The sequence below is a fragment of the Durio zibethinus genome, chromosome 3 (genome assembly GCF_047325235.1).
Source record: "Durio zibethinus cultivar Kanyao isolate XHJ-2024 chromosome 3, ASM4732523v1, whole genome shotgun sequence".
NCBI lineage: Eukaryota > Viridiplantae > Streptophyta > Magnoliopsida > Malvales > Malvaceae > Durio > Durio zibethinus.
The window spans coordinates 11,934,845-11,960,526 of record NC_143164.1 but is presented as its reverse complement, the minus strand read 5'-3'; the positions used below and the strand labels follow the sequence as shown (position 1 = coordinate 11,960,526).

General features: G+C 41.6%; 6 pseudogenes; all 6 read left to right on the top strand.

Moving 5' to 3' along the window:
* The first annotated feature begins 4,306 nt into the window (after positions 1 to 4,306).
* On the top strand, positions 4,307 to 6,075 carry LOC149519627 (18S ribosomal RNA; annotated as a pseudogene).
* Positions 6,076 to 6,365: 290 nt separating this feature from the next.
* Positions 6,366 to 6,522, top strand: LOC149519626 (5.8S ribosomal RNA; annotated as a pseudogene).
* A 483-nt stretch (positions 6,523 to 7,005) lies between these two features.
* On the top strand, positions 7,006 to 8,379 carry LOC149519625 (25S ribosomal RNA; annotated as a pseudogene).
* An 11,918-nt stretch (positions 8,380 to 20,297) lies between these two features.
* LOC149519624 (18S ribosomal RNA) lies at positions 20,298 to 22,001 on the top strand (annotated as a pseudogene).
* Positions 22,002 to 22,292: 291 nt separating this feature from the next.
* On the top strand, positions 22,293 to 22,434 carry LOC149519623 (5.8S ribosomal RNA; annotated as a pseudogene).
* Positions 22,435 to 22,689: 255 nt separating this feature from the next.
* On the top strand, positions 22,690 to 24,496 carry LOC149519622 (25S ribosomal RNA; annotated as a pseudogene).
* Positions 24,497 to 25,682: the final 1,186 nt, after the last annotated feature.

Sequence of the window (25,682 nt, the reverse complement as noted above, 5' to 3'; positions counted from 1 at the left end):
AGACCCCTATCCTACTAGAGCTAGAACTATTCCTCGACTCAGAGAGAACCTTTAAGCTTGGACTAGCTTGCAAACCATGACACATGCACGTGTTTTGACCACCATTGGGGCATGTTAGCCCTTGGTCTCAGTACATGCTTTGACCACCATCAGCACATGCTGCCTTTTGTGCAGGCAGTTCCCTAAATCACCATTGGCACATGCCCAGCCATGCACCAAAAGTGGGAATCTTGAGGTCAGGTTGCACAGTAAGTGCACCATAATCGAGTAGTATGTGGGTTTAGGCACATCTTCATATTTCTACCATGCCAATGCCATTTTATAGCTTGTAAATTCATATAATACTCACTAGCACTTATACCTAGGCCTGACTTAATTTTGTTGAACTTGAACACTGTGCATGAGCTATTGGAGTCATGATCACTGCCTGTACCACTATTCTGGGCTAGTTTCCAATGACCTGGACCTCTAGTATGCCTCAAGGCCTACTCTTCTTGGCTATCAAACTTTGCCCAGCTAGGACTAAAACTTTTCCTTGACTAGGAGAGAACCTCTGGGCTTGGACTAGCTTGTAAATCGTGACACATGAACATGCCTCAACTGCCATCGGGATATGTTGGCCTTTCGTCTTGGCACATGCTTGTGTCATGGACCTAAGGAAGAGTTCTGAATCCCACATCGAACATAATAGGAGGGTCACTGGGGTATAAAAAAGTTTACACCACCTCTTCCTTGTGAGGCACCTTTTATACAATAAAATCGTGAGGCCAGGGGGGGCCAGAGCGAATAATACCTCACAAGGGTATGAACCGTGGTAGGAAGGCTGATCTAGGATGCCGAATGAGTGCATGCCCGGGTCCCACAATAGCGCGAGTTCAAAGCTTAAGTCTCGACCCATAACAAGTGGTATCAAAGCCAGCCCTAAATTGTTCAATCCACGCCAAGCACCTCAAGGGAGGTAGGCAGGGTGGTCAGCCTCCATGATTAGGGCATCACGAGGTTGGGTGGGGGAAAATGTCACGGACCTAAGGAAGAGTCTTGAATCCCACATCGAACATAATAGGAGGGTCACTAGGGTATAAAAGGGTTTACACCACCTCTTCCTTGTGAGGTGCCTTTTGTAGGACAAAATCGTGAGGCTAGGGGGGCAGAGTGGACAATACCTCACAAGGGTGTGAACCGTGGTAGGAAGGCTGATCTGGGACGTCGGATGAGTGCATGCTCGAGTTTCAAAGTCACGCGGGTTCGGAGCTTAAGTCTCGACCCGTGACACTTGGACTACCATCGACATATGTTGGCCTTTTATGTGGGTAGTTCCCTCGAACACCATTAGCACATGCTGGGCTACAAACCAAGCACAGGTATCCTAAGCTTGAGCCATGCATCATATGTACCATGATTGAATAGTAGATGGGTTTAGGTACATCCTTTTATTTTTACGATGTGAATGCCATTTTTATGGCTTGAAAATTCATATAACGCTCACCAACTCCCGCACTTATGCCTAGCTAATTTTTACCAAACATTAACATTGGGCTTGAGCCTTTGGAGTCTTGATCACTATCATACCACTATTCTAAGCTAGTTTCTCATGACCTGAACCTTTAGTAAGCCTCAAGGCCTAGTCCCCCTAGCTGTTAGACTCTATCTTGCTAAAACTAGAACTGTTCATTGACTCTAAAAGAACCCCTAGGCTTGGACTAACTTGCAAATAGGGACATATCCACATGCCTCGACTCTATCTTACTAGAATTGGAACTACTCCTCAACTTGGAGAGAACCCTTAGGCTTAGACCAGCTTGTGGATTATGACACATGCCCATGCCTTGACCACTATTGGGATATGTTGGCCCTTGGCCTCAACACATGTTTTGACCACCATTGGCACATGTTGGCCCTTGGTGAGGGAAATTCCCTCTAACACCATCCATACATACTGGGTCGCACACCACGTATGGGTATCCTAGGCTCGAGCCATGCACTATGCGTATAATGACAAGGGATATTAGTGGGTTCAAGCACGTCATCATATTTCTACTGTGCTAATGCCATTTTTTATGGCTTGTAAATTCATATAACAATCCCTTAAGCCTTCATGTAAAATTTCATGGTAAGATGACTCATTTTCTATTTTCATGATTTTTAATATTTTTTACAATTTAGGATTTTTTTAAATTTTTTTAGAAATTTTGGCCCCAAATTTGGTATATGTATCCTTGTATTTTTATTGGTTTCTATAAAAACATTTAGCTAAAAAATTGAAGTGTAGAAGATTTTGTGGTTATTTGAAAAAAAGTCCCTATTTTAGACACTTAAATGGCAACTGGCTATGAACCTATAAAAGCTTTTATGTTATTTAAAAGGGTGTGAATTGATGAGGTTCTTTGGTGGATAAGGGGCCAATGTAAGGGCCAAGGACCAGCACCCATCGCACATCATGTGGACATACCCCTTGAGCCCTTTTTTCCCAATCGTTGAAACCCCCAATGCCACCAGTCAGGTTCTTTAGTGATGCTTTAGTGATGGTGCCCTAGGCAAAACAATATGGCACCAACACATGCCTGAGCCTAGCATGTGTACTATAACCTAGAATTAAACTTTGGCCAAGGCTTCGACCATCATCAGAACATACAAGTGTATGGTGCAGGCATATGCCTCAAGGATCATCAACATAAGCTGGCCTTTGGTACAAGCACTTGCCTTGACAACCATCAGCACAAACTGGCCTTTGGTACGAGCATCGACCTCAACCACTACCAGTATAAGCTGGCATTTAGTACAACCACCCACCTTGACCACCATTGGCACATGCTGGCCTTTGGTACAAGCACTTACCTTAATTAGCATCAACCTAATCTGAACCTAGTGTCAGCACATGCCTTGATCAACATTAATAGAAGATGTCCCTTAGTATAGGTAGTTGCCTTAAACATCATTGGTACATACTAGCCCTTGTTGCAGGCACTTGCCTCGAACACCATCGATACATGCTGGGCCTTGATGCATACACATGCCTTGACCACCATTGGCACTTATGGACCCTTGGTGTAGGATATGCTTCTTTTAAAAAAATATCCCTATTACAAACACTTTAATGTCTACTACTAGCATATCTGTAAAATCTTTTATGCTCTTTAGAGGGTGGTTGTCCAGGCCCCTTTCTCCCCTTATAAGGATAGTAGGTATATGCGATAGGCCTATTAGTGCATACATTCATAGCAATGTCCCTAGAGCCTTTTGGATAGTAGGTATCGTGCATGCCTTTTGGTTGTGTTGTACTATGATTGGTTGCTTTAGTGACCCATAAATGCTTATGGCCTAACTAGTTGGTGTGCATACAAAAAAGGGTCTGGCTTTGTTGAGTTCAAGCTTGTGCCTACGGTTAATGTTGCCCCAAACCCCAAACCTAGTCTTGAAATCAGACAATGGCTTCTTAAGGTGGTGCAAGCAGAAACAATGGTTATAAGCTTGGTCTGGCCAAGTCTTTCAAGTATTCGGCATTCTCATGGTCTTTTCTCATCGACCACAAAAATGCTTTGGCCTAGCTAAGTCCATGCATGCAGTCGATGCTGCCTAAGACCTCAAGAACAAGTCCTTGAATCTAGTAGTGTTCCCCTAGGGTGGTGACAACAGAGTTTGCAGGTGCAGTCCCAACCATACCAAGCATTGGTGGTGTGGCATTGTTGTTGCCTGTTGGATGGTAGAAGCAATCTTATGGCCTTTGGTTGTGTCTTTTCTAGGTCAAACAGGGATGGTGTGGCCTTATACATCATTTTTTTCGCTTGCTCATCGAGTAATTGATTAGGTGGATTATGGACAGATCTACATGGATGCTACCACTTGTATGTGATGGGCATATGAGTGGTGTTATGGTTATACATGTTGGCAGGCTCCATGCTCTATATATTAAACTATCAATCTGTCATCCTCTTCAATCTCCCCTCTATGTGGTCATCATACCTTGGGAGTGCAATTGGGATCTTGTACTACATACCTAAATCAATAGAAACAAATGTCTTACCACCCCTCATCCATCTTATGTTTGTAGAGCCTACAGGTCGAACCTTAATTGTGCCTTGTGTCCTAAGTGTGCCACTTGAACCTTCATGGCCACATTGGTGCACTGGTGTTCAATCGTGCTCTCAAATATGAAACATTTTGTAGGTGTGGGCTCTCAACCTTTGTTCATCCAATGCTAGGCATTTTACATGCTCTACAGACATGACACTTATGCTTTGTGTTGGCTTTCTTCTCCGCTCAATTGGTGCATTAAGGCCCATGTGGTGCCAATGTCCTAAAGGAATGCTACTTGGTTGATCCTACCAGTAGCCATGCATGTGTAAGTATGAACTATTCAAACTGTGAAACTATGAATGGCTTATTAAATTAGTTATAGTTTGTTTGATGGTATTTACTACTTAGATAACCATAGTAATTCTAGAGCTAATACATCTAACAAACCCCAACATCTAGAAGGGATGCATTTGTTAGATAGTAGGTCGATGCCGACTTTCCCTTTTGCTCTATGATTAATGATAACTCAATGAATTGCATGGGCTTTAAGCCGATGATGCATCATTCAAATTTTGCCCTATCAACTTTCAAAGTAGGATAGTGGCCTACTATGGTGGTGATGGGTGATGGAGAATTAGGGTTCGATTCCAAAAAGGGAGCCTGAGAAATGGCTACCACTTCCAAGGAATGTAGTAGGCGCATACCAATCCCGACACAGGGAGATAGTGATAATAAATAACAATACCAGGCTCTATGAGTCTAGTAATTAGAATGAGTATAATCTAAATCACTTAACGAGGATCCATTGGAGGGCAAGTTTGGTGTCAGCAACCATAGTAATTCTAGCTCTAATAGCATATATTTAAGTTATTGAAATTAAAAGCTCATAGTTGGAACTAGGGTTGGGTTAGCTATTCTGCCTCACGATGAGCACCAATCTACTCATCCATACTGCTAGTGATGCACTCTTGGCCTTAACTGGTTAGGTTGTTCCTCTGACACTATTTCTTTGAAGAAATTACAATGCGCAAAGTAGGCCTATGCTAGTATACATTAGCATCAAATAACATCATATGATTTCGATCCTATTATGTTGGCCTTCGTGATCGAAGTAATGATTAAAAGAAACCATCGATGACATTCATATTTCATAGTCAGAGGTGAAATTCTTAGATTTATGAAAGATGAACAATTGCAAAAGCACTTGCCAAGAATGTTTTCATTAATCAAGAATGAAAGGTGGCAGCTTGAAGATAATCAAATACCATTTTAGTCTTAACCATAAATGATGCCAATCAAGGATCGACAAATGTTACTTTTAGGACTCTGCTAGCATTTTATAAGAAACCAAAATCTTTGGGTTCTAAGGGAAGCATAGTTGTAAGGCTGAAACTTAAAGGAATTGATTAAAGGGCACCACTAGGAGTAGAGCTTATGGCTTAATTTGACTCAACACAGGAAAACTTTCCAAGTCTCAATATAATAAGGATTGACAGATTGATAGCTCTTTCTTGATTCTATGGGTGGTGGTGCATGGTTGTTCTTAGTTGGTGAAGTGATTTGTCTGGTTAATCCCATTAATGAACAAGACCTTAGCCTACAAACTAGCTACGTAGAGGTGATCCTTTGTGTCTAGCTTCTTAGAGGGACTATGGCTGCTTAGGTAAAGGAAGTTTAAGGCAATAACAAGTCTGTTATACCCTTTGATGTTCCACACTATAGTGCGCTACATTGATTATTCAATAAGTCTATAGCCTTGGCCAACAGGCCTAGGTAATCTTTGAAATTTTATTGTGATGAGGATAGATCATTGCAATTGTTAGTCTTCAAGAGGAATTCCTAGTAAGCGTGAGTCATAAGCTCATGTTGACTACATCCCTACCTTTTATACACATCGCCCATCACTCTTATCAATTGAATGATCTAGTTAAGTGTTAGGATTATGACAATGTGGATGGTTAATGGTCAATGATGTTGTGAGAAGTCCACTGAACCTTATCATTTAAAGGAAAGAGAAGTCATAACAAGGTTTTTATAGGTGAACATATAGAAGAATCATTGTCAAAACCTGCTCAACGAATGACCTACAAATGTGTTAACGAAACACCTAAGGGACGAGGGTGCCTCCGTACCTTGAGCCCCTTTCAACCTCGGACGGGCACTATTGTCACTTTGTCCCACTTTCTAGGTAGGCAAAACAATCGGTATTGTTGCTCGCTACTGCATAACGAACCTTCGGCACATATCGTACTAAGGAATCAAAATGAAAATGAGTGCATGTGCCATCGCCATCCCATTTGTGGTGCAAACACGGTAGTACCATGACTCCTTTTGTCTTGAAAAACCAAAACAACTATTGACAATGGATATCTTAGCTTTCGCATTGATAAAGAACATAGCAAAAAGTGAAACTTCATATGAATTGCAAAATCTCATGAACCATTGAGTCTTTGAACCCATGTTATGCCCCAAAACCATTAGGCCAAAGGCATGCTTGCCTAGGTCTCATGCATCGTCCCCCTAAAACCATTAGGCTAAGGGCATGCTTATTGGGCTCTAGGTGAGGGGGCAAAAGATGGCCTCTTATGATCTCCTCGATCAAGGTTGTCCCAAAAGTGAGTCCCCAACAACAATAGCAACATAACCTTCGGTGGTAAATCTCTTGGCATGCCTCATCTCTGGTGATGCACAAGCATAAAAAAAGAATCAGGTTAAAATTCATGAACTAGGATGCAAGAGCTAACGACAATGTAAAGGAGTCTAGAGACATCGGCAAAGGCCTCAAGAACAGTTATCTTTTCTATTAAATAACCTACCTACCCTAGAAATGGCTTAGTTGGAGGTAGGGTCTAGTGACTGAAAGAACATTGCACATCATGTTGAGTCCAGTGCACCCTTAATGGCCTTTAAAAATTTAGAGGACCAAGTAGCGTCCATGCTCAATCATACTCATAACCACATCAAGTCTCCAAGGTGAATAGCCTCTGGTCAACAAAACAATGTAGGGAAGGGAAGTTGGCAAGATATATTCGTAACCTTAGGAAAAGAATTGCCTCTAAGGGCTGGACAAAAGGGTCTCAGTCCCAAATGCATTGGCTACCAGTGCATTATTCAAATTGCTCCCGCGATGAGAGTGGGTTACCATCTGTCAGTCAGGAGATGAACTAGGAATGGTTCCATCGAAGGCCTTCTCTGAGTGATGAACAATTGACTCAAAACTAGTATGAACAAGCAGAATCTGACTATTTAATTAAACAAAGCATTATGATGGTCCCTATGGATGGTCAGCAATGTGATTATTGTCGAGTGCTCTAAATGTCAAAGTGAAGAAATTCAACCAAGCATGGGTAAATGGTAAAAGTAACTGTGACTCTCTTAAGATAGCTAAATGCCTTATCAACTAGTTAGTGATGAGCATGAATGGGTTAATTAGATTCCCGCTATCCCTATTTACTATCTAGTGAAACCACAGCCAAAGGAACAAGCTTGGTAGAATCAGTAGGGAAAGAAGACCCAATTAAGCTTAACTCTAGTCTGACTTTGTGACATGACTTGAGAGGTGTAAGATAGATGGGAGCCTTTAGGTGAAATTGAAATATTACTACTTTTAACGATATCTTACTTATTCTAGGAATCAAAGGCAAAGCACAACCTCTTTTTTTTAGACCCAAGGTCAACCTCGATCAGTCAATCTGGGTGAAAGACATTATTAGGTGGGGGTTTTGGCTAAGGTGGCACTTCTGTTAAAAGATAATGCATGTGTCCTAAGATGAGCTCAATGAGAACAAAAAATTCGTATGGAAAAAAAGGGTAAAAGCTCATTCAATTTTGATTTCCAATACGAATATAAACCATGAAAGTGTGGTTTATCGACTGTTCACCCACTCACCAACTGTTAGATTGTTCACCCACTAATAGGGAATATGAGCTAGGTTTAGATCATCATGAGACATGTTAGTTTTACCCTACTGATGGCAGCATTGCAATAGTAATTCAACCTAGTATGAAAAGAATCATCGATTAGCATAATTGGTCATTGCACTTGGTTGAAAAGCCAATGGCTTGAAGCTACTATGTGGTAGATTGTTACTAAATGCCTCTAAGTTAGAATCCAAGCTGGAAGTGATGCACGTGTCCATCACCCAATTGTTGACTCACATAGGGGCTCATGGCCCCCAAAAACACATGTCGTCAGTGCAGCCCCCATGGCTAACAAGCCGTATAGGCTTGCTTGGAGCTCAATTCCCACTAAGCAACAAGTAGAATCCTTTGCAGATGACTTAAATACATGACGACGTATTATAAGTGGGAAAGTGGTCTTACTACTATGATCCATTGAGATTCAGCCCTTTGTCTCTTTAATTTGTCCCTCTCTTGCCACACCCGCTAAAGTTCTCTCACTTCATATTTTTACATCATACACCCTTAGGGTTAGGGATGAATGTTGTTCTCCACTGCAACCGATTTGGCTAGGTGATAACATCCTTTCTTTGACTGTCTAACTAAACAACAACCAAATGCCCTTGGTAATTGTTACTGGGATGGGCTTGCCTTTGGTACGGGCACTTGTCTCGAACCCTATCAGCACACATTTACCCCTAATATGGGTTGTTGCCTCAAAAGTCATCGATAGCATCTGGCCCTTGGTTGGTGCAAGCAGTCACATCCAACACCATTTGTAGATGCTAGCTCATTGTTGCCTTGTACACCATTAGCAGATACTAGCCCCTTGGTGCAAGATGTTACCTTGGACACCATTACCAAATGCCAGCACTTGCGGCAGATGTCACGGTTTATGGGAAAGACCAAGCCCAAGGGTTTTTGTCAAGATTAGGAATGATTCTATGGTAACTAAGACCAAGTCAAAATGTAAGGGAAACCAAGCTCAGAGGCAAAATGGCAGTCTTGGGGGTAGGACCATGATCCAAAATGAATGTGTGGGTGTTAAAAAAAGCTTAATGAACTTAAGCTAGAGATCTAGTTCGACAACTTTCAAACAGATCCAGGCATAGGCAAAATTGATCCAAGCACTACTAAAGAAAGAGTCCAAGCTAGTTCAAACTCCTTTCTTGATAGAGTCCATGTAAAATTAGAACTCTCAAATGTAATCCTACTATAATCTCCTCTATATATTAGACTCTTTGTGAGCCTTAAGATAGGAATAAAGTTAGCCTTTGATTTAAGGGGGCCTTAGCTATAAATAGGAAGTGTCCATACCCTCATTGTACACACCACAACTTGATTAATGCAAGTTTACTCTTGCTTATCTCTATTGTTCTCTTTAGGTTTGCATTAAATAGTTTACATGTAGCCTTGTCTAGCAATAGCTTAGGGTGGCTAGCCTTGGAGTATCAAGTGTCCATGCATCAGTCTGGTTAAAGGCTAATTTGCAATGCTAGATGAGTCCACTATCGAGTCTTGAAATTGCATGAGTCAGAGCTTGAGTCTCAACCTATGATAAGTGATATTAGAGTAGGTTTGATTCTGGTTTAAAGTTGACAAAAGTTGGTCCAGAGAAGGTGATCAGTGCTAGGTGCTGTTGGAACTAGAGTTAGCCTTGCTTAAGGTTTTGGATGTGTTGGTGTAGGCATTCGATTATATGGTGTGAGCATCCTAGGTTTCTTTTATGCTTGTGTGCTAGTGATGCACCTTCTGGTGCACAAGGTGCAAGTTTGCAAGAGTGTAGGCTAGGTGTTCGACCAATTGCTACTATGGTGCTGTAGGAGTGTTGGGTATGTTATGCAGGTATGTAGACTGATGCCTGATAGAGAATGCAGGGCATGCTAAGCCAGTGTATAGATTGGTGCCTGATTGTATGTGTGTGTGCTGGTGTGCTATGTCGACAGATAGGTATCCTAGTTAATAGAGACTAGGACTGGATCAATAAAGTGTGCCAAAGGTTGAGATAATCTTTTTAATTTTATGCATTAATGACTAATAATATGCTTTGGGGATATGGCCAGGCTAGGGATAACCAGACTGAAGGCCAAACCGAGGGCCTTGATGAGTGCCCACCTACAGACAAAGAAAGAAAGGCTGGATTGAGAGACATGGTGATATCCCTAGACATCCGACTATAAAAGTATGAGGTGACTATTGCTAATTTGAAGGACAAGTTTAAAGACATGGAAGGATCCTTGAGTGAGGCATTACAGGTGCTCATACAGCAAAATGAATCATTGAAGGACATGGTTTCAACCTTGTGAGAGGAACTGGTGAGGCTTGAGATTGATCACGCTACATTTTGAGCTACTATAGTTGGTTGTGTGGGCTTATGACCTAGAGTAAGGGTGCCTAAGTATTTTTTAGATGGCCAAAAGTCAGGAGTAAAGACCGTGCTACAATAGAATGGTGTGCAAAAGTCAAGTGAGGCCAATGTTGCTACAGAATCGAAGGCTCAAGTCAAGTGCATCAAGTCTCCAAAGCCTAGGGGAAATGACCAAGGTAAAGGAGACACCAGTTTATTCTTTAGGAGAAGAAGGGGCTGTGAAAACCCAGATTTCGCAAGGTCGACAGTGCCACTAGCAAGGGCACAAAGAAGAAACCCTTGATTGATTTTTGTGTGGAGGTCAGCACAAGGTCAAAGAGTGCTCAAGGTGTGAAGGCTTTCAATCATCAACTAGGCAGAAGAGCTATCCATCGATAAGAGTAGCAGCAATGATAAGCATTAGGAAGAGCCTAAGGCATTGTGGCTTGGTGCTTTTTGATTTTGTCGAGAGGGCAAAACCTTTGTAGGAGATAAGGGCAAAGGGTCAATGGAATGCCACAGCATGACTCTTGAGGTGTAGCCAAATCCCTCCAAAAAAGTGTGCAATGAGCAACTTAGAGGAAATGAAGGGAGCATTGGGCATGTAGGCAAAAGGGACCAGTGCATCATGGGTTGATGATACTCAAGAGAATAACTAGTAGAGTACTTGTTAAGGTATGGGACTAACATATAGGAAATCTAGTTCGAGGGGTAGATGTTAAAGTTAACATGCATAGAGGCATACAGTTTAGGTGTAGCATCCCCCAGCAATGAGGGCATTGCTAGAATGAGTGGAGAAAAATTTCATAGCCCGTAAGAAAGACTAGAACCAGGGGTTCTCGTTGAGATAGGAATGGTTTTAAAGCAATTAGGGCCAAGTCATAATACAAAGGAGATTGGGCCCAAAGGACAATGGTAGTTCTAGGGGTAGGACCATGAACTAGAATAGATGCATGGGCACTAAAATGAGTTTAAGGAGCTTAAGCCATGGGATTTAGTTCAACAAATTTTAAACAGACCTAGGCACAGGCACGAGAGTAAGCCTAAGCATGAACAAAACTGATCCAGGCATAAACAAAATCGATCCAGGTATGGGCAGAACCAATCAAGATGTAGGCCTAGAAAGGGGCAGAACCTGTGCATGGTTTCGTTAAGCTTATAGATTTTAAAGGCAGCTGGATGGTTCTTCTACATCAACACCCTTCCAAAGGCAAAGTTTGTTGTGTTCATACACACCTTATATGGCTTAGTGTGATCTGACAAAGCAAGAATAGGCTCTTCAATCACTATACGCTTTAGTCAATCAAAGGCTTATTGGCACTCATGACTCTAATCCCACACTCTCCCCTTCTTGAACATGGTTGTCAATGGTGTGGTGATGGTAGAATGGCCTTTGATGAAGTGCCTATAGTAGTTCACCAATCCAAGGAATGATCTCAGTTTTATGACCTTGGTTGGTGGCTCCCAATCTAGTATGGCCTAGACTATGCTTCCATCCATCTGGATCTTACCACCTTTAACAATGTGGCCTAAGAATGGCACCTATCTCTGAGAAAAGGAACATTTCACCTTTCTCATGAATAACTCATTTTCCAACAACACTTGGAACACTGGCTTAATGTGCTCCACATGCTTCTCTAATGATTTGTTGTAAATCATGATATTGTTAAGATAAACCACAACAAAATAGTCTAGGAATGGCTATAGTACCTTGTTCATTAAGGTGCAAAATGTTGTCGACACATTTATGAAGCTAAAAGGCATCAACAAGAACTCATAAGATCCATAGCGAGTAACACAAGCTATCTTAGGCTCATCCCCTTCAGTAATTCTGACTTGGTAGTACCTTAACCACAAGTCTTGCTTGGTGAACCACTTAGCATCACCATTCTAGTCAAACAAATCTACCATGAGTGGGATTGGGTACTTGCTCTTCACTATCAACTTATTCAGTGCTCTATAATCTTTATATAGTCGCAAAGACCCATCATGCTTTTGCTAGAACCACACTAGGCACCAAATGGGGCTTTTGATGTTTGATGTAGCCTGCATCAATAAGCTCCTTGAGCTATGTTTGCAACTTTTCCAACTCTAAGGGTGATATTCGATATAGGGCTCTGGCTAGTGGGATAACATTTGGCATCAGTTCAATTTTGTGATCCACCTCTCTCTTTAGAGGTAGCCTTTTAGGCAATTTAGTAGGCATCATGTCTCCGAATGACTCTAGCACTTTTAGTGCTTCTAAGGGGGTGTCAATGCTATTCTGCCTGGACTTCTCCATCTTTAAGGCTGTAAGAAAAGTGTCTTCATTATTGCTCACTCCCTTGGCTAGCTGTAAAGTAGACAACATCTTGGTCCCTAGCCCTGATTCTCGTTTCACTAGCACAAAGCATGGGTATCGACGGTCCAGTATGCAAATACAATTGGCCAAAGACACCATAAGTGCACTAATATGGTCAACCAATTCTAAACCAACAATAAAATCATATTCATCTAAAGGAATTAACTCAACTAATTCTTTGCCTTTCCATTCACCAAGTTGTATCTTTACTCCATGTGCTATGCCAATTGTTTGGACCTTTTTAGAGTTCACTGTGATCATACTAGCCTTTTTATACACCATCATGTTCAGCTTTGGGACTACATCTCTAGATATGAACAAATGAGATGCTTTTGTGTCTATAAGTGCATTCAATTTATTGCTAGCAATCATCATATCTACAAACATCAGTCCTTTCTACTTGTGGCACCCTTTAGCTGGGACTGAATTCAGCACAATTGAGCCAAGCTTCATGGTTTCCTTTTTTGACCCCTTACCATTATCCTTATTGATGGCAAATAGCTTGGTTTTCTTGGGGTAGTCTTTTGACTTGTGTGGACCTTCACAAATGAAACAAGCTAGTAGCTCACGATCCTTGATGTTTCACTACTTTCCACTTCCTAGATGGTGGCTTGCCTTGACCATTCTTAGTTTATCAACCTTTGTCCCCATCCTAAGACTATCGATCTTTATCTCCCTCCTTAGACTATTGGTCTCTGCCATTCCTTTTTGGCTTGAATGACTTAGACTTCTTTTGTAGCCAGATTTCCACTAATGATTTAGTAGTTGTCATGGCTTAGGCTAGATCTTTGACATCCATTCACTGCAACTCATTCTTAGCCCATAGTTTGAGTCCATTCATGAAATAAAAAAGACCTTCATCCCATCCAAGGTTTGAAATCTAGAGCATTATTTTTGAAATCTCACAAACATAAACCTTAGCCTACCTCTTTCACTAAGTCTATGAATTATCATCTTTACCTCATCATTAGCATACTCAGGGTAGAACTGTTGCTTAAACTCTATCTTGAACTCCTTTCAAGTTCAAGCAATAGTATCATTGCAGCTTGCATCATTACACTTGTGTCTCTACCACAATGGGGCAATGTAAACCAAATAGATTGAGGTGGTGCTTACCTTAGTGGCATCCTCATTGATGCCCATGGCTCAGAAGTGCTTTCCATTCCCTATAAAAAGTTATCAACATCTTTTGTGGACTAAGCTCTATTGTATTCTTTTAGCCTAGGATCTTCCACTCAAGCCTTAGTTGTCACAATAATACAACATTCCTAATGGCTACCTTGCATGCCGTGAGCTCCCCTTTGAGCTCATTCATTTCCTTGTGCATCACCTCAACCAAGGCCTTCAAGGCTTTATTCCTCTTGATGAACATGTCAATGGTATCGTTAAAGGCACTATGGAATTTTTTCTTGATCTCCTCTTCAGTCTCCTCAAACCTTTCCCTAAGTTTTAACACTGTTACCTCCGCCTTGGCTAAGTGGCCATCTAGGGTTGACATCATGTCCCTCAAGGTAGCCTTCTTTCTCCTACCATGGGCTAGCTTGTAGACCTCTAGCTATTGGCTACCAACATCACTTTGAGATGCCATTTCCTTGAACACCTTGAGCATGAACTGAACACAACCTTGAAACAAAACTTGCTTTGATACCAACTGTCATGGGCCTAAAACTTATGCCAAGACTCTATACAGCCTTAGGCTAGACTCCTTCCTTGTATGCCTAAGTCAGCCTGAAAAAACTCTCGAAAAGTGAGCACTCAAAAGAACACTAAAAGGCACTTTAAATCTAGAAAAGGCTAGAAAACAAGAGATGCTTGAAAATGCTATAACTTGTATTCATTCAAGTGTTTCTATACATCAAATGAGGGTAAAGAGGCCCTCTATTTATAGTTAAAATCCCCATGAATCAATGGCCAGGATTGACTTAATCCAATGGCTATTACAAAGTCTAAGATTATAAAGAGATTACATGAGATATACATCAAGAGTTCAAATTTTATTGGGAACTATACCATCCTTGTGAGTCTTCAGATCCTTCTACAAAGTTTTATCTATTGGGTTTATTTGGGCTTGGTGCTCTCTTAGGTCTGTTATGGACTGGTGCGCCCACACTAGGGCTTGGTTTGTCTTCACCAGGGCTTGGTCCATCTGAGGCCCTTCTAGAAATGTTAACCTTGGTCTCGATTGTGCTTGCATGGGCCATGACACTGGCATTGGGTGCAGTATGTGTATCGTGACCCTTCCACCTAAGGCACTTGTCAGCCTCTCGATCACCATTGCACCAAATGACGCTCGATGCATTTGTCATGGGCTTTGGTCTTAAGTCAAACTCCATTTGGCCTTTGACAAGGAATTCACTCCGTCTGCCTTTGTCAGCCTACGAAATTCAAGTGCTCAGCATAATTCCAACTTGTCAAAGATTGTGCTGCAATACTATACCTTCTAGAAGCCCATAAATCTAATCTTCCCAGGACTGTGTTTAGGCATGCCCATACTTTGGCTTGACTATGCTCCCTACCTCAATCTTTAGTGCCCACACTTGGGTCTAAATGTGTACCTATGCATTGCACACCGTGCCTACACCTAGCTTGGCCTAATTTGGCCTAACCTAAATCCCATGCCTAAGTCTTTAAAGTCTTGATCACTACCCATACCACTGTTTTAGGCTAGTTCCCTATAACCTAGGCCTTCAATAGGCCTAAAGACTTGGTTCCCTTAGCTATCAAACCCTGCCCTACTAGAACTGGAACTATTCCTGGACTTGAAGAGAACCCATGGGTCTAGACCAACTTGCAAACTTTAACACATACACATGCCTCAACCACCATCCGTACATGTTAGCCGTTGGCCTCGGCACATGCTTTGACCACCATCAGCATATGCTAGACCATTGTAAAGGTAGTTCCTTTGAACACCATCGACACATGCTAGGTCATGCATTATAGGTGTAATCAATCGAGTTCGAGCTGATACATATTAAGCTTGAGCTCGAGCTTGATTTCAAATTTGAGGCTCGAAACTTGATTCAAACTCGATTGAGTTTTATTTTTTTAACTCAAGCTCAACTTGAAATAGAAATTGAGCTACTCGAACTCGCTTAATTAGGCTCGATTAACATGGAAAAATAAGCTCGATTCTTATATTTGACAAAAGCTTGATTATATGTACTCAAGCTCAAATTCAAGTTCAAGATATTTTATCAATTAAAAAAATTAAAATATATTAAAATATAAATACTTAGTTAGGCTTACGAGCTACTCGAGCTAGGTATAAAAATGCTCAAACTAAGCTTGATCAATAAGTCAAACTACTTGAGCTCGAGCTCGACTTGATAATAATCTAGCTGAATTCAAGTTTTATTTGAATCAAACTCAAGTAGCTTACGAGTACTAATGTATCATTTACACCCCTACCGTGTACCATGTACGGGTATCCTAGGCTCGGCCCATGCACCATGTGCATCACAACCAGGCAATAGGTGGGTTTAGGCACATCTTCATATTTTTTTCATGCCAATTCCATTTTATGGCTTGTAAATTCATATAAGCGCTCACTAGTGCCCGCATCTGGGCTTGGCTCAATTTTGTTGAACCTGAACACTGTACCTAAGCCTTTAGAGTCTTGATCACTGCCTATACCACTGTTTTGGGCTACTTCTTTGTGACTTAGGCCTCCAGTAAGCCTCAAGGCCTAGTCTCTTTGGTAGTCGAACCCTATCTCACTAAAATTGAAATTGCTCTTCGACTCGAAGAGAACTTTTGAGCCTAGACCAGCTTACGGATTATGACACATGCACGTGTCTCAACCACCATCAGGAGATGATGGCCCTTGGTCTTGGCACATGCTTCGATTAGCATCAACACATGCTTTGACTAGCATCGGCACATGTTGGCCCTTTATGTGGGCAATTCCCTTAAACACCATTGGCACATATTGGGCCATGCACCAAGCATAGGTATCCTCAGCTTGGGCTACATACAATATGCATCATGATTGGGTAGTAGGTGGGTTTAGGAACATCTTTATATTTTTACCCTGCCAATGCCATTTTTATGGCTGGTAAATTCATATAATTGTTCACCAATGCCCACACTTAGGTCTGGCTTAATTTTACTCAACTGGAATATTGTGCCTACGCCTCTAGAGTCATAATCACTGCATGTACCACTGTTCTGGGCTAGTTCTCCATGACTTGGACCTCGAATATGCCTCAAGGCCCGGTCCTCTTAGTTGTTAGACCCTGACTTGCTAGAGTTGAAATTGCTCCTCGACTCGAACAGAACCTCTATGGATCGTGACATAAGCACATGCCCCGATTGCCATCAAGATATGTTAGCCCTTGGTTTTGGCACATGCTTCAACCACCATCAGCACATGATGGCCCTTTGCATGAGCAATTCCCTTAAACACCATTGACACATACTAGGCCATGCACCATGTGCACCATGACCAAGCAATGGGTGGGTTTAGGTATATATTCATATTTCTGGCATGTCAATGCCATTTTTATGGCCTATAAATTTATGTAACGCTCACAAGCGCTTGTACTTTGGCCTGGCTTAGTTTTGCTAAACCTAAACACTGTGCTTGAGCCACTAAAGTCATGATCACTACCCATACCATTATTCTGGGCTAGTTCACCGTGACCTGGACCTCTAGTATACCTCAAGGCCTAGTCACCTTGGTTGTTAGACTCTATCTTGCTAGAACTGGAATTGAAACTACTTTTTGACTCAAAGAGAACCCCTAGCTTGGACCAGTTTATGGATCATGACATGTGTACATGCCTTGATTACCATCGGGACATGTTGGCCCTTAGTCTTGGCACATGCTTTGACCACCATTGGCACATGTTGGCCTTTTATGTGGGTAGTTCCCTTGAATGCCATCAGCACATTATGGGCCACGCACTAAACATGGGTATCCTAGGCTCAGGCCATGCACCATGCATACCACGACTGGTAGTAGGTGGGTTCAGATACATCTTCATATTTTTGCCATGCCAATGCCATTTTTATGGCTTTTAAGTTCATATAATGCTCACTAGCACCCATACCTGGGCTTAGCTCAATTCTACCACACAACTATTCTAGGCTAGTTCTCCATGATCTAGGCCTCCAGTATGCCTCAAGGCCTAGTCCCCTATCTGTTAGACTCTATCTTGCTAGAACTAGAACTACTTTTCAACTTGGAGAGAACCCATAGGCTTAGACTAGCTTTTGGACTGTGACAAATGCACATGCCTCAACCAACATCGATACATGTTGGCCGTTAGTCATGACACATGCTTCGACCACTATCGACACATGCTAGCCCTTGGTGTAGGTAGTTCCATTGAACGTTTTCAGCATATGCTGGGCCATGCACCATGCTCAAGAATCCTAGGCTTGGGCCATGCAACATGTGCACCCCAACCGAGTAGTAGATTGATTTAGGCACATTTTCATATTTCTACCATGCCGATACCATTTTTATGGCTTATAAATTCACATAATGGTCCTCTAAGCCTACATATGAAGTTTCATGGCAAGATGACTTGTTTTTTATTTTTCATAATTTTGGAAAATTTTCATGGTTCGATATTTTTTGAAATTGTTTTAAGAGTTTTGGCCCCGAATTTGGTAGACGTGATCCTTGTATTTTTGTTGCCATCCATAAAAAAATTTAGCTAAAAATTATAATGTAGAAGATTTTGTGCCTATTTGAAAACAAAAATCCCCATTTTAGATACTTGAATGGCCACTGGTTGTGAACTTGTAAATGCCCTTATGCTCTTTAAGGGGGTGTGGGTTGTCGAGGTTTCTTAGGGGATAGGGAGCTAATATAAAGGCTAAGAACCAGCACCATTGCACATCATCTATGCACACATTCAGCCTTCCTTCTCCAATCATTGTAACCCCTAATGTGGCCAGTCAAGTTCTCTAGCAATGCTCTAACAATGGTGCCTTAGGTAAAAAAATGTGGCACTAGCACATGCTTGAGCCCAACATGTGCATCATGGCCTAAAATCAAGCTTTGGCCAAGGCCTCAACCATATCAACATATGCAAGCGTATATGTAGGCACTTGGCTCAACTATCATCGGTACAAGTTGGCCTTTGGTATAGGCATCTACCTCAACCACCAGTAGCACAAGCTAGTTTTTGGTATGGCTACCTACCTTGACCACCATCAGCATATGTTGGCCCTTAGTGTAGGTACATGCTGGCCCTTAGTATGAGCACATACCTTGATCAACATCAGCATAATTTAGACCTGGTGCAAGCACATGCTTTGATTAGCATTGGTAAAAGATGGCCCTTGGTATAGGCAGTTGCCTTGAACAACATCATCACATGCTGGCCCTTGCTATAGGCACTTACCTCGAACACCATCGCCACATGTTGTGCCTTGGTGTGGGCACATGCCTCGACCACCATTGACACCTGCAGACCCTCGGTACGGGATATGCTTGTTTGAAAAAAATATCCACATTACAGACACTTTAATGTCTATTGCTAGCATATCTGTAAAATCTCTTATGTTTTTTAGGGGTGGTTGTCTGGCTCCCCTCTCCCTCCCACGGGGGGAGTAGGTGTACATGATGGGCTTGTCATTACGTACATCCATGACAATATCCTTGGCACAAAATTCAAGTTATGTATGCCTTTTAGCTATGTTGTTAGTGATCGATTACTCCGGTGACCCACAAGCGCCCATGGCCTTAATCAATTGAAGTGCATATGGAGAAAGGGCTCAGCTTTGTTGAGCTCAAGCCCATGCCTATAGCTATAACTGATGCTACCTCAAACCTCAAACCATATCCCTAAATTGGGTAATGGCTCCCTGGGGTGGTGCAAGCGAAAGCTATAGTCATGAACTTGATCTAGCCAAGTCTCTCGAGTATTTGGCAGGTTTATGGTTCCTTCTTATTGACCATAAAAATGCCTTGGCTTGGTCAAGCTCATGGTTACAGCCAATGCTACCCAAGACCCTGAAAGCAAGTCCCCAAATTAGGTGATGTCCTATGGGGTGGTGATAGTAGAGTTTGTGTTTGCAATCTTAACCAGACCAAGCATTGGTAGTGTCATGCCATTGTTGCCTATTGGATGGTAAAGGTAGTCTCCTAGCCCTTGCTTATGTTCTTCTTGTGCCAAGCTATTATGGCATGGCCTCGCACATCATTTTCTCCACTCTCTCATCAAGTAATCGATTAGATGGTTTGTGGACTGGTGTGCATGGATGATACCACTTTGTATGCAATGGGCATATGAATGGTGCTATGGTTATGCATGTTGGTAGGCTCTATGCTCAATGCATCAAACTATTGACCCATCATCCTCTTTAATCTTCCCCTATGTGGTCTTCGTACCCTTTACGCATAATCGACATCCTATGCTGTATACCTAAATTGATGGAAACTAGATGTCTTGCCATCCCCCATCCGTCTTATGTACTTAAGGGCTACAAGTCATACCTCAATCATGCCTCATGTCCTAAGTGTGCCACCCAAACCTTTATGGCTTTATTGGTGCACTAGTGTTCAATTGTGCTCTTAGATGCGAAATGTTTTATGGGCGTGAGCTCTTGGCCCTTGTTTGTTCGATGTTATGCATTCTATGTGTTTGACATGTACGATGCTTGTGCTCTATGTTGGCTCTTTTTGCCACTTAGTTGGTGTGTCGAGGCCCATGCGGTGCCCATGTCCTAAAGGATTGTTACCTGGTTATCCTGCGATGCTTGTTTCAAAGATTAAGTAATGCATACATAAGTATGAACTAATTTAGACTGTGAAACTATCAATGGGTCATTAAATTAGTTATAGTTTGTTTGATGGTATCTACTATCGGATAACTATAGTAATTCTAGAGCTAATATATGCAACAAACCCTAACTTTTGGAAATGATGCATCTATTGGATAAAAGGTCAATGTGGCCTTTGCACATTGCTTTGATGATTCATGATAACTCAATAGATTGCACAACCTTTATGACGATGATGCATCATTCAAATTTCTACCCTATCAACTTTCAATGGTAGGATAGTGGCCTTATATGGTGGTGACAAAGAATTAGTGGTTGATTCCAAAAATGGAGCTTGAGAAATGGCTACCACACCCAAAGAAGGTCACAAGCACACAAATTACCCAATCCTAACGTGGAAAGGTAGTGCTAATAATTAACAATACTGGGCCTTATAAGTCTAGTAACTGGAATGAGTACAATCTAAATCCCTTAACAAAGATCTTTTGGAAGGCAAGTCTAGTGCCAACAACTATGATAATTCTAGCTCTAATAGCACATATTTAAGTTGTGTAGTTAAAAAGATTGTAGTTGGAACTAAGGTTGGGTCATCCAATTTGCCTCAGGTGAGGCTTGGTCTACTCATCCCTACTACTAGTAATGTACTTCTGGCTTTAAGTGGCTACATCATTCCTCTAGTGCTGTTACTTTGAAAAAATTAGAGTGCTCAAAGCAAGCCTATGCTTGTATACAATAGCATGGGATAACATTATAAGATTTTGGTCCTATTGTGTTGGCCTTTGAGATTAAAGTAATGATTAACAAACACAATCAGGGGCATTCATATTTCATAGTTAGAGGTGAAATTCTTGGATTTATGAAAGACAAAACTATGAAAGCATTTGCCAAGGATGTTTTAATTAATCAAGAATGAAAGTTGGGGGCTCAAAGATGATCATATACCATCATAGTCTCAACCATAAACAATGTAAATCAGGGATCAACGGATGTTACATTTAAGACCCTACTAACACTTCATAATAAATCAAAGTCTTTTGGTTCTAGAGGGAGGATGGTCACAAGGTTGAAACTTAAAGGATATGACAGAAAGGCACCACTAGGAGTGGAGCTTGTAGCTTAATTTGACTCAACATAGGGAAATTTACTAGATCTAGACATAGTAAGGATTGAAGATTAAAAGCTCTTTCTTGACTCTATGGGTGGTCGTGCATGGTTGTTCTTAGTTGGTGGAGTGATTTGTCTTGTTAATTTCATTAATAAATGAGACCTCAGCTTGCTAACTAGCTACATGGAGGTGATCCTTCATGGCTAGCTTCTTAAAGGGGCTATGGCCACTTAGGCAAAAAAAGTTTGAGGCAATAACAGGCCTAGGTAATCTTTGAAATTTCATCATGATAAGGATAGATCATTGCAATTGTTGGTCTTTAATGAGAAATTCCTAGTAAGCATGAGTCATCAGCTCACATTAACTGTGTCCCTACCTTTTGTATACATCACTTATCGCTTCTACCGATTGAATGGTCCAATGAAATGTTTGGATTGTGGTGACGTAGATGGTTTACTACCGGTGATGTCACGAAAGTCCATCAAATTTTATCATTTAGATGAAAGAGAAGTCATAACACGGTTTTCATAGGTGAACCTACAGAAAGATCTTTATCGAAAATCGCTCAATGAATGACCCACGAACGTTTTACTGAAACATTGAAGGGGCAAGGGTGCCTCCATGCCTCAAGCCCTTTCCAACCCCAAGTAGGCATGACAGTCACTTCATTCTACCTTTTGGACAGGCGAAACGATAGGTATCATTGCCTATGGCCAAATAATGAACCCCCAACATGAATCGTGCCAAGGAACGAGAATGAAAAAGAGCATGTATGCCATTACCATCCCATTCACGGAGCATGTACAGGTGGCACCATGACTCATTTTTTCATGGAAAACCACAATGACTCTTGGTAATGGATATCTTGGCTCTCGCATCGATGAGGAACGTAACAAAATGTGATACTTGGTGTGAATTGTAGAATCTTGTGAACTATCAAGTCTTTGAAAGCAAGTTATACCCCAAGCCATGCCTGTTTGTGTGTCATGCATCGTTGTCCCTTCAACCCTTCACCCATTGAGCTACGGGTGAAAGGCGTGGAAGGTGGCCTCTCATGATCTCGTTGGTCATGGTTAGCCCAAAAGCAAGCCCCCAACAATGATAGTGCCATGACCGTCAATGGTAAAGCTTCTGACATGCCTTGTCTCTGGTGACTCACACTCGTTGTCCATCCAGACCCTATCAAACTCCCTGTATCACTTTGTCAATGCTCACATCATGACCCAAGGTTAGATAAGATCACCCACTGAGTTTAAGCATATCAATAACTAAAGGAAAAGAAACTTACCAAATTTCCCTTAGTAATGGTGAATGAATCGGGAAGAGCCCAGCTTGAGAATTGGGTACCCTCAACATTTGAATTGTAGTATAAAGAAGTGTCATTATGGCAGACAGGGCCTAAGTCCCATAAAAAGGGGTGCTAGAGAGGGTGAAAACCTTATTGTGCTTGGACCCTATTACACCATGAGGCACTATCTATGAGCTGGGTTGTTTGGGAGAGAGACCGATAGCAAACAAGTACCATAGAGGAAAATTGAAAAGGACTTTGAAAAAAGAGTCAAATAGTGCTTAAAATTATTAAGAGAAAAGTGGATGGCAGTTAGCCATGTGCCTTGATTGGATGTGAAACATCGAGAGCCAGTTTGTTGATTAGCTTGGGGCATGGACTGATTCAGGTCATAGTGGTAGCGCAAGCTTGAGCTTTCAATATGCTTGTGGAAATTTCATTGCCATGACTATGGAATTCAACATTCACTGTCTCAGAATGCCTCGACACTGGTGTGCTCTTGACGTCAGCCTGTGGGCTCCCCATTGAGCCCATCTTGAAACATGGACCAAAGAGTCTAACATGTGCATGAGTTAATAGACTTTAAAACCTATAAGGCGTAAGAAAGCTAATTGGCAAGATCCTTCACAAGTGCACTACTAACTGACCTTGATCTTTGAAGAAGGTTTTAAGTGTGAGCATGCCTATCGAGACCCAAAAGATGGTGAACTATGCCTGAGTGGGGTAAAGCTAGAGGAAACTCTGGTAGAGGCCCGCTACGATACTAATGTGCAAATTGTTTACCTCACTTGGGTATAGGGGCAAAAGTCTAATCAAATCATCTAGTAATCGATTCCTTTAAAAGTTTCCTTTAGGATAGCTGGAGCCTTTAACAAGTTCTATCAAGTAAACCTAATGATTAAAAGCATTGGGGTGTAACACCTTCGACCTATTATCAAACTTTAAATAGGTAGGATGGCGTAATTGCTTCATTGAGCTAAACCATAGAATTGAGAGCTCAAAGTGGGCCATTTTTAGTAAGTAGAACTAGAGATGTGGGATGAACTAGAAGCCAGGTTATGGTGCCCAATTGCATGCTAACCCAAAACAAATGAAAGGTGTTGGTCAATTAAGATAATAGGACAGTGGTCATGGAAGTCAAAATCCAGTAAAGAGTGTATAACAACTCACTTGTGAAATGAACTAGCCTCGAAAATGGATGGTGCTTAAGTGTACAACTTATACCTAGCAATCGGGGTAAGGGCTAGGCCCAGATGAGTAGAAAGGCAAGGTGATCATCACAAAACCTAAAGTGTAAGCTCAAGCAAGGTAACCATAGGTGCAGATCTTAGGGGTAGTAAAAAATATTCAAATGAGAACTTTGAATGCAGAAGAAAAGAAAGGTTCCATGTCAATGTCACTTGCACATGGGTTAGTCGATCCTAAAAGATGGGGGAAACTCATTTGATAGCTCATCGAGCATGAGTTTTGAAAGGGAATTAGGTTAAAATTCCTAAACCAGGATGCGATAGCTGACAACAATGTTTTGGAGTCTGAAGACGTTAGCAAGGGCCTCAGGAAAAGTTATCTTTTCTATTTAATAGTTTGCCCACCCTAGAAACAGCTTAGTCAAAGGTGAGGTCTAAGGGTGAAAGACCACTGCATGTCATGTGGTGTTTGGTGAATCCCTGGTGGCCCTTGAAAATTCAAAGGACTAAGTGCTATTCGTATCCAATCATACTCATAACTGCATCAGGTCTCCAAAGTGAATAGTCTCTAGTCTATGAAACAATGTAGGCAAAAGAAGTTGGCAAAATAGATCTGTAACCTCAAGAAAAAGATTGGCCCTGAGGGCTAGGCATAGGGGTCCCAGTTCTAAAACCCATCAACTACCAATGCACTGCTTAAGCTACTCCTATGACGAAAACGAGTTGCCTTATGTCGAATGAGGGATAGACTAGGAATGGCTCCCTCAAGGGCCTTCCCTAAGTTATGAATAGTCAACTCAAAACTGGTATAAACAAGGAGAATCCAATTGTTTAATTAAAACAAAGCATTGTGATGGTCCCTGCAGATGGTCACGAATGTGATTTCTACCCAACGCTTTGAATGTCAAAGTGAAGAAATTCAACCAAGTGTAAGTAAATGGCAAGAGTAACTATGACTCTCTTAAGGTAGCCAAATGCCTCATCATCTAATTAGTGACATGCATGAATGGATTAATGAGATACCTACTATCCCTATCTACTATCCAGTGAAACCACAACCAAAGGAATGGACTTGGTAAAATCAACGAGAAAAGAAAACGTTGTTGAGCATGACTCAAGTCTGACTTTGTGAAATTACTTGAGAGGTGTAGATAAGTGGGAGTCCTTAAGCAAAATTGAAACACCAATACTTTTAATGTTATTTTACTTATTCCATGAATCAGAGGTAGGGCACAACCCCTTCTTTTGGACCTAAGGCTAGCCTCGATTGATCGATTTGGGTGAAAGACATTGTCAAGTAGAGAGTTTGGTTAGGGTGGCATATCTGTTAAAAGATAATGTAGGTGTCCTAAGATGAGCTTAACGATAATAGAAATCTCTTGTAGAACAAAAGGGTAAAAGCTCATTTGATTTTGACTTTTAGTATGAATATGAACCGAGAAAGCATGGCCTATCAATCACCATCAGGACATGTTGGCCCTTAGTCTGGGCACATGCTTCGACCACCATTAATGCATGCTACTCTTGGTGTGGGCAATTCCATTAAACATCGTTGGCACATTCTAGGCCACACACCATGTGCAGGTATCCTGGGCCCAGGCTACACACCACATGCACCATAACTGCGCAGTCAGTGGGTTCAGGCACATCTTCATGTTCCTACCATGCCAATGGTAGTTTTATGGCTTGTAAATTCATATAACAATCCCCTAAGCCTTCATGTGAAGTTTAATGGCAAGATGACTCGTTTTCTATTTTTC